Raw genomic sequence first — 7,681 nt, 5'->3', positions numbered from 1 at the left:
TTTCCCAAAGTGAATTGCTGTTACTTGGAGAATAAGCTTAGTTTTAAGTGGTTCTAGACGGTAAAAAGAATACATTTCTATATAGACAAAATATGTGTTTCCCAATCTGAATAGCACATTCTTTGGCGAATTCTGTTCGTTCTAAACGGGAAAAGCTTGAAGGAAGTTGACTTTGAAGATAAACACACAGCTAGTGTTTCGCAAAGTGAATTGCTGTTACTTGGCGAATAAGGTTAGTTTTAAGTGGTTCTAGACCATAAAGGCATTCTTTTATATATAGGCAAAACGTGTGTTTCCCAGTCTCAATTGCACATTCTTTAGCGAATCCTGTTCGTCTTAAACGGGAAAAGCTTGTAGGAAGCTGACTTTGAAGATAAACACACGGTGTTTTGAAAAGTGAATTGATGGTACTTGGCGAATAAGCTTAGTTTTAAGTGGTTCTACACGGTAAAAAGCATACTTTTCTATATAGTCAAAACATGCGTTTCTCAGTCTGAATCGCACATTCTTTGGCTAGTTAATATCGGTCCAAGCGGGAAAAGCTTATATGACGTTTACTTTGTAGATAAACACACAGCTAGTGTTTCGCAAAGTGAATTGTTGTTACTTGGCGAAAAAGCTTAGTTTTATGTGATTCTAGACGGTACAAAGCATACTTTTCTATATAGACAAGACTTGCGTTTCCCAGTCTGAATCGCACATTCTTTGGGGAGTTATGTTCGTTCGAAGCGGGAAAAGCTTGTAGGAAGTTGACTTGGAACATAAACACACAGCTAGTGTTTCGCAAAGTGAATTGCTGTTACTTGGCTAATAGGGTTAGTTTTAAGTGGTTGTTCACCATAAAAGGCATACTTTTCCATATAGAAATGATGTGCGTTTCCCAGTGTGAATTACACACTCTTTGGCGAATTCTGTTTCTTCCAAGCGAGAAAACCTTGTAGAAAGTTGACTTTGAAGTTAAACACACAACTAGTGTTTCACAAAGTGAATTGATGTTACTTGGTGAATAAGTTTAGTATTAAGTGGTTCTAGACAGTAAACAGCATCCTTTTCTACATAGAAAAAACCTGCATTTCCCAGTGTGAATCGCACATTCTTTGGCGAGTTATGTCCGTTCCAAGCGGGAAAAGCTTGTAAGCAGTTGTCTTTGAAGATAAACACACAACTAGTGTTTCACAAAGTGAATTGCTGTTACTTGGCGAATAAGCTTAGTTTTAAGTTGTTCTAGACAGTAAAAAGCATCCGTTTCTTCATAGACAAAAACCTGCGTTTCCCAGTCTGAATCACACATTCTTTGGCGAATTCTGTTTGCTCCAAGCATTTTCCCGCTTCTGTTCAGTTTGGAGATAAACACACAGCGATTGTTTGGCAAAGTGAATTGATGGTACTTAACAAATAAGCTTAGTTTTAAGTGATTCTAGACGGTAAAAAGAATAGTTTTCTATATAGACAAAACATGAGTTTACCAGTGTGAATATCACATTCTTTGGCGAATTCTGTTCGTTCCAAGCAGGAAAAGCTTGTAGGAAGTTGAGTTTGAAGAAAAACACACAGCTATGGTTTCACAAATTGAACTGCTGTTACTTGGCGAATAAGTTTAGTTTTAAGTGGTTCAAGACTTTAAGTGAATTGATGTTACTTGGCGAATATGCTTAGTTTTAAGTGGTTCTACACGGTAAAAAGCAAGCTTTTCTATATAGACCAAATGTGCGTTTCCCAGTCTGAATTGCACATTGTTTGGCAAATTATGTTCGTTCCAAGCGGGAAAAGCTTGTAGGACGTTGAGTTTGAAGATAAACACACAACTAGTGTTTCACAAAGTGGATTGATGTTACTTGGCGAATATGCTTACTTTTAAGCGGTTCTAGACAGTAAAAAGCACACTTTTCTATATAGACAAAATATGTGGTTCCCAGTCTGAATCACACATTCTTTGGCGAATTATGTTGGTTCTAAACCGGAAAAGCTTGTAGGAAGTTGACTTTGAAGATAAACACAAGGCTAGTGTTTCGCAAAGTGATTTGCTGTTATTGGCGACTAAGCTTAGTTTTAGTTGGTTCTAGATGGTAAAAGCATACTTTTCTATATAGACGAAATTGTCTTTGAAGATGAACACACAGCTAGTGTTTCACAAAGTGAATTGTTGTTACTTGGCGAATAGGCTCGTTTTAAGTGGGTCTAGACAGTAAAAAGCATCCGTTTCTACATAGAGAAAATGTGCGTTTCCCAGTCTGAATCACACATTCTTTGGCGAATTCTGTTCTCTCCAAGTGTTTTCCCGATTCAGTTCAGTTTGTAGATAAAAACACAGCTATTGTTTGGCAAAGTGAATTGATGGTACTTAGCGAAGAAGCTTAGTTGTAAGTGGTTTTAGACGGAAAAAAGCATACTTTTCTATATAGTCAAAACGTGCATTCCCAATCTGATTTGCACATTTTTTGGCTAATTCTGTTCATTCTAAGAGAGAAAAGCTTGTAGGAAGTAGAATTTGAACATAAACACACAGCTAGTATTCTCATAGTGAATTGCTGTTACATGGCTTACTTATAAGTGGTTCCAGACTTACTGTAAATACCGTAAATAGACTTACAGTAAACAACACGGTAAATTGCATACTTTTCTATATAGGCAAGATGTGAGTTTCCCAGTCTGAATTGCACATACTTTGGCGAACTCTATTCCTTCCAAGCGAGGAAAAACTTGTAGAAAGTTGACTTTGACGATAAACACACAACTAGTGTTTCCCAACGTGAATTGCTTTACTTGACGAATAAGCTTAGCTTTAAGAGGTTCTAGATGGTTAAAAGCATACTTTTCTATATAGACAAAACGTGCGTTTCCGAGTCTGACTCTCACATTCTGTGGCAAATTCAGTAAGTTCGAAGCGGGAATAGCTTGTAGGAAGTTGTCTTTGAAGATAAACACACAGCTAGTGTTTCTCAAAGTGAATTGCTGTTACTTGGCTGACTTATAAGTGGTTCTAGACTTACTGTAAATACCGTAAATAGACTTACCGTAAACTACACGGTAAATTGCATACTTTTCTATATAGGCAAGATGTGCGTTTCCCAGTCTGAATTGCACATTCTTTGTCAATTCCTTCCAAAACTATATTCCTTCCAAGCGAGAAAAGCTTGTAGAAAGTTGACTTTGACGATCAACACACAAGTAGTGTTTCCCAAAGTGAATTGCTGTTACATGGCGTATAATCTTAGTTTTAAGTTGTTCTAGACAGTAAAAAGCAAACTTATCTATATAGACCAAATGTGTGTTTCCCAGTCTGAATCGCACATTCTTTGGCAAATTCTGTTCGTTCCTAACGGGAAAAGCTTGTAGGAAGTTGAGGTTGAAGATAGCCACACAGCTAGTGTTTCTCAAAGTGAATTGATGTTACTAGGCGTATAAGCTTACTTTTAAGAGGTTCTGCATGGTAAAGAGCATACTTTTCTATATAGTCAAAACGTGCGTTTCCCAGTCTGAATAGCACATTCTTTGGCGAGTCATATTCGTTCAAAGCGGAAAAAAACCTGTAGGAAGTTGAGTTTGAAGATAAACACACAACTCGTGTTTCGCAAAGTGTATTGCTGTTACTTGATGAATAAGGTTAGTTTTAAGTGGTTTTACACCGTAAAAGGCATACTTTTCTATATAGAAACGATGTGCGTTTCCCAGTCTGTATTGCACATTCGTTGGCGAATTCTGTTCCTTCCAAGCGAGAAAAGCTTGTAGAAAGTTGACTTTGAAGTTAAACGCACATCTAGTGTTTCAAAGAGTGAATTGCTGTTTCTTGGCGAATAAGTTTAGTATTAAGTGGTTCTAGACAGTAAAAGCATCCGTTTCTACGTAGAACACTGCATTTCCAAGTGTGAATCGCACATTCTTTCACGAGGTATGTATGTTCATCGTGGGAAAAGCTTGTATGAAGTTTACTTTGAAGATAAACATACAACTAGTGTTTCGCAAAGTGAATTGCTGCTATTTGGCGAATAAGCTTAGTTTTAAGTAGTTCTACACCGTAAAAAGAAAGCTTTTCTATATAGACCAAATGTGTGTTTCCCAGTCTGAATCGCACATTCTTTGGAGAATTCTGTTGGTTCCAAGCGGGAAAAGCTTGTAGAAAGTTGACTTTGAAGATAAACACACAACTAGTGTTTCACAAAGTGAATTGCTGTTACTTCGCGAATAAGTTTAGTTTTAAGTTGTTCTAGACAGTAAAAAGCACACTTTTCTATAAGGACAAAATATGTGGTTCCCAGTCTGAATCACACATTCTTTGGCGAATTATGTTGGTTCTAAACCGGAAAAGCTTGTAGGAAGTTGACTTTGAAGATAAACACACAGCTATTTTTTCGCAAAGTGAATTGATGTTAGTTGGAGTATAAGTTTAGTTTTAAGTGGTTCTAGACAGTAAAAAGCAACAGTTTCTACATAGACAAAATGTGCGTTTCCCAGTCTAAATCGTACATTCTTTGACGAGTTAGTTCGTTTCGAGGAGGAAAAACCTAGTAGGACGTTGTCTTTAAAGATAAACACACAGGTATGGTTTCACAAAGTGACTTGCTGTTACTTGGCGAATAAGCTTAGTTTTAAGTGGTTCAAGACCGTAAAAAGCATACATTTCTATATAGACAAAATATGTCTTTCCCAGTCTAAGTCGCACAGTCTTTGGCGAATTCTGTTCGTTCCAAGTGGGAAAAGCTTGTAGGAAGTTGTCTTTGAAAATAAACACACAGCTATTTTTTCGCAAAGTGAATTGATGTTAGTTGGAGTATAAGCTTAGTTTTAAGTGGTTCTAGACAGTAAAAAGCAACATTTTCTACATAGACAAAATGTGCGTTTCCCTGTCTAAATCGCACATTCTTTGACGAGTTAGTTTGTTCCAAGCGGGAAAAGCTTGTATGAAGTTTACATTATATTGATGTTACTTGGCGAAAAAGCTTTGTTTTAAGTGGTTCTATATCGTAAAAGGCAAGATGTGAGTTTCCCAGTCTGAATTTCACAAGTGAATTGATGTTACTTAGCGAGTAAGCTTAGTTTTAAGTGGTTCTATACGGTAAATTGCATACTTTTCTATATAGACAAAACGTGTGTTTCTGAGTCTGAATCTCATATTCTATGACAAATTCAGTAAGTTCGAAGCGGAAATAGCTTGTAGGAAGTTGTCTTTGAAGATAAACACACAGCTAGTGTTCTCAAAGTGAAATGCTGTTACATGGCTTACAGTAAAAAGCATCCGATTCTACATAGACAAAACTTCCGTTTCCCAGTACGAATCACACATTCTCTGGCGAGTTATGTTCGTTCCACGCGAGAAAAGCTTGTAGGAAGTTGAGGTTGAAGATAAACACAGAGCTAATGCTTCGTAAAGTGAATTGATGTTACTTAGCGAGTAAGCTTAGTTTTAAGTGGTTCTATACGGTAAATTGCATACTTTTATATATAGACAAAACGTGCGTTTCCCAGTCTGTATTGCACATTCTTTGGCGAATTATGTTCCTTCCAAGTGAGAAAAGCTGGTAGAAAGTTGACTTTGAAGTTAAACGCACATCTAGTGTTTCAAAGAGTGAATTGCTGTTACTTTGCGAGTAAGTTTAGTATTAAGTGGCTCTAGACAGTAAAATCATCCGTTTCTACATAGAACAGTGCATTTCCCAGGGTGAATCGCACATTCTTTCGCGAGTTATGTACATTCATCGTGGGAAAAGCTTGTATGAAGTTTGCTTTGAAGATAAACATCCAGCTAGTGTTTCGCAAAGTGAATTACTGTTATTTGGAGAATAAGCTTAGCTTTAAGTAGTTCTACACCGTAAAAAGAAAGCTTTTCTATAAAGACCAAATGTGTGTTTCCCAGTCTGAATCGCACATTCCTTGGCAAAATCTGTTCGTTCCTAGCGGGAAAAGCTTGTAGGAAGTTGAGTTTGAAGATAACCACACAGATAGTGTTTCACAAAGTGAATTGATGTTACTAGGCATATAAGCTTACTTTTAAGAGGTTCTGCGTTGCAAAGAGCATACTTTTCTATATAGTCAAAACGAGCGTTTCGCAGTCTGAATATCACATTCGTTGGTGAGATATATTCGTTCAAAGCGGAAAAAACTTGTAGGAAGTTGAGTTGGAAGATAAACACACAACTCGTGTTTCGCAAAGTGTATAGCTGTTACTTGGTGAATAAGGTTAGTTTTAAGTGAGTCTATACCGTAAAAGGCGTACTTTTCTATATAGAAACGATGTGCGTTTCTCAGTCTGTATTGCACATTCTTTGGCGAATTCTGTTCCTTCCAAGTGAGAAAAGCTTGTAGAAAGTTGACTTTGAAGTTAAACGCACAACTAGTGTTTCACAAAGTGAATTGCTGTTACTTGGCGAATAGCCTTAATTTTAAGTGGTTCTAGAGAGTAAAAAGCATCCGTTTCTACATAGAGAAAACGAGTCCCAGTCTGAATCACACATTCTTTGGCGAATTCTGTTCGTCCCAAGCAGAAAAAGCTTTTAGGAAAATGAGTTTGAAGATAAACACACAGCTTGTGTTTCACAAAGTGAATTGCTGTTACTTGGCGAATAAGCTTAGTTTTAAGTTGTTCTTGACAGTAAAAAGCACTTTTCTATATAGACAAAATATGTGGTTCCCAGTCTGAGTCACACATTCCTTGGCGAATTCTATTGGTTGTAAACCGGAAAAGCTTATATGAGGTTTACTTTGAAGATAAACACACAGCTAGTGTTTCACAAATTGCTCGTACTTGGCGAATAGGCTTAGTTTTAAGTGGTTCTAGACAGTAAAAAGCATCCGATTCTACATAAACAAAACTTCCGTTTCCCAGTACGAATCACACATTCTCTGGCGAGTTATGTTCGTTCCACGCGAGAAAAGCTTGTAGGAAGTTGAGGTTGAAGATAAACACAGAGCTAATGCTTCGCAAAGTGACTTGATGTTACTTAGCGAGTAAGCTTAGTTTTAAGTGGTCCTATATGGTAAATTGCATACTTTTCTATATAGACAAAACGTGCGTTTCCGAGTCTGAATCTCACATTCTATGGCAAATTCAGTAAGTTCGAAGCAGAAATAGCTTGTAGGAAGTTGTCTTTGAAGATAAACACAAAGCTAGTGTTTCTCAAAGTGAATTGCTGTTACTTGGCTTACTTATATGTGGTTCTAGACTTACTGTAAATACCGTAAATAGACTTACACGGTAAATTGCATAATTTTCTATATAGGCAAGATGTGCGTTTCCCAGTCTGAATTGCACATTCTTTTTCAATTCCTTCCAAAACTATATTCCTTCCAAGCGAGAAAAGCTTGTAGAAAGTTGACTTTGACGATCAACACACAACTAGTGTTTCCCAACGTGAATTGCTGTTATATGGCGAATAAGCTTAGTTTTAAGTGGTTCTACTCGGAAAAAAGCAAACTTTTCTATATAGACCAAAATGTGTTTCCCAGTCTGAATCGAACATTTTTTGGCAAATTCTGTTCGTTCTTAGCGGGAAAAGCTTGTAGGAAGTTGAGGTTGAAGATAACCACACTGCTAGTGTTTCGCAAAGTGAATTGATGTTACTAGGCGTATAAGCTTACTTTTAAGAGGTTCTGCATGGTAAAGAGCATACTTTTCTATATAGTCAAAACGTGCGTTTCCCAGTCTGAATAGCACATTCTTTGGCGAGTCATATTCGTTCAAAGCGGA

The sequence above is a fragment of the Rattus norvegicus genome, chromosome 3 (assembly GCF_021556685.1).
Source record: "Rattus norvegicus strain SHRSP/BbbUtx chromosome 3, alternate assembly SHRSP_T2T, whole genome shotgun sequence".
In the NCBI taxonomy this organism is placed as follows: domain Eukaryota; kingdom Metazoa; phylum Chordata; class Mammalia; order Rodentia; family Muridae; genus Rattus; species Rattus norvegicus.
The sequence above is the reverse complement of the archived record's forward strand: the minus strand, read 5'-3'. Positions refer to the sequence as shown.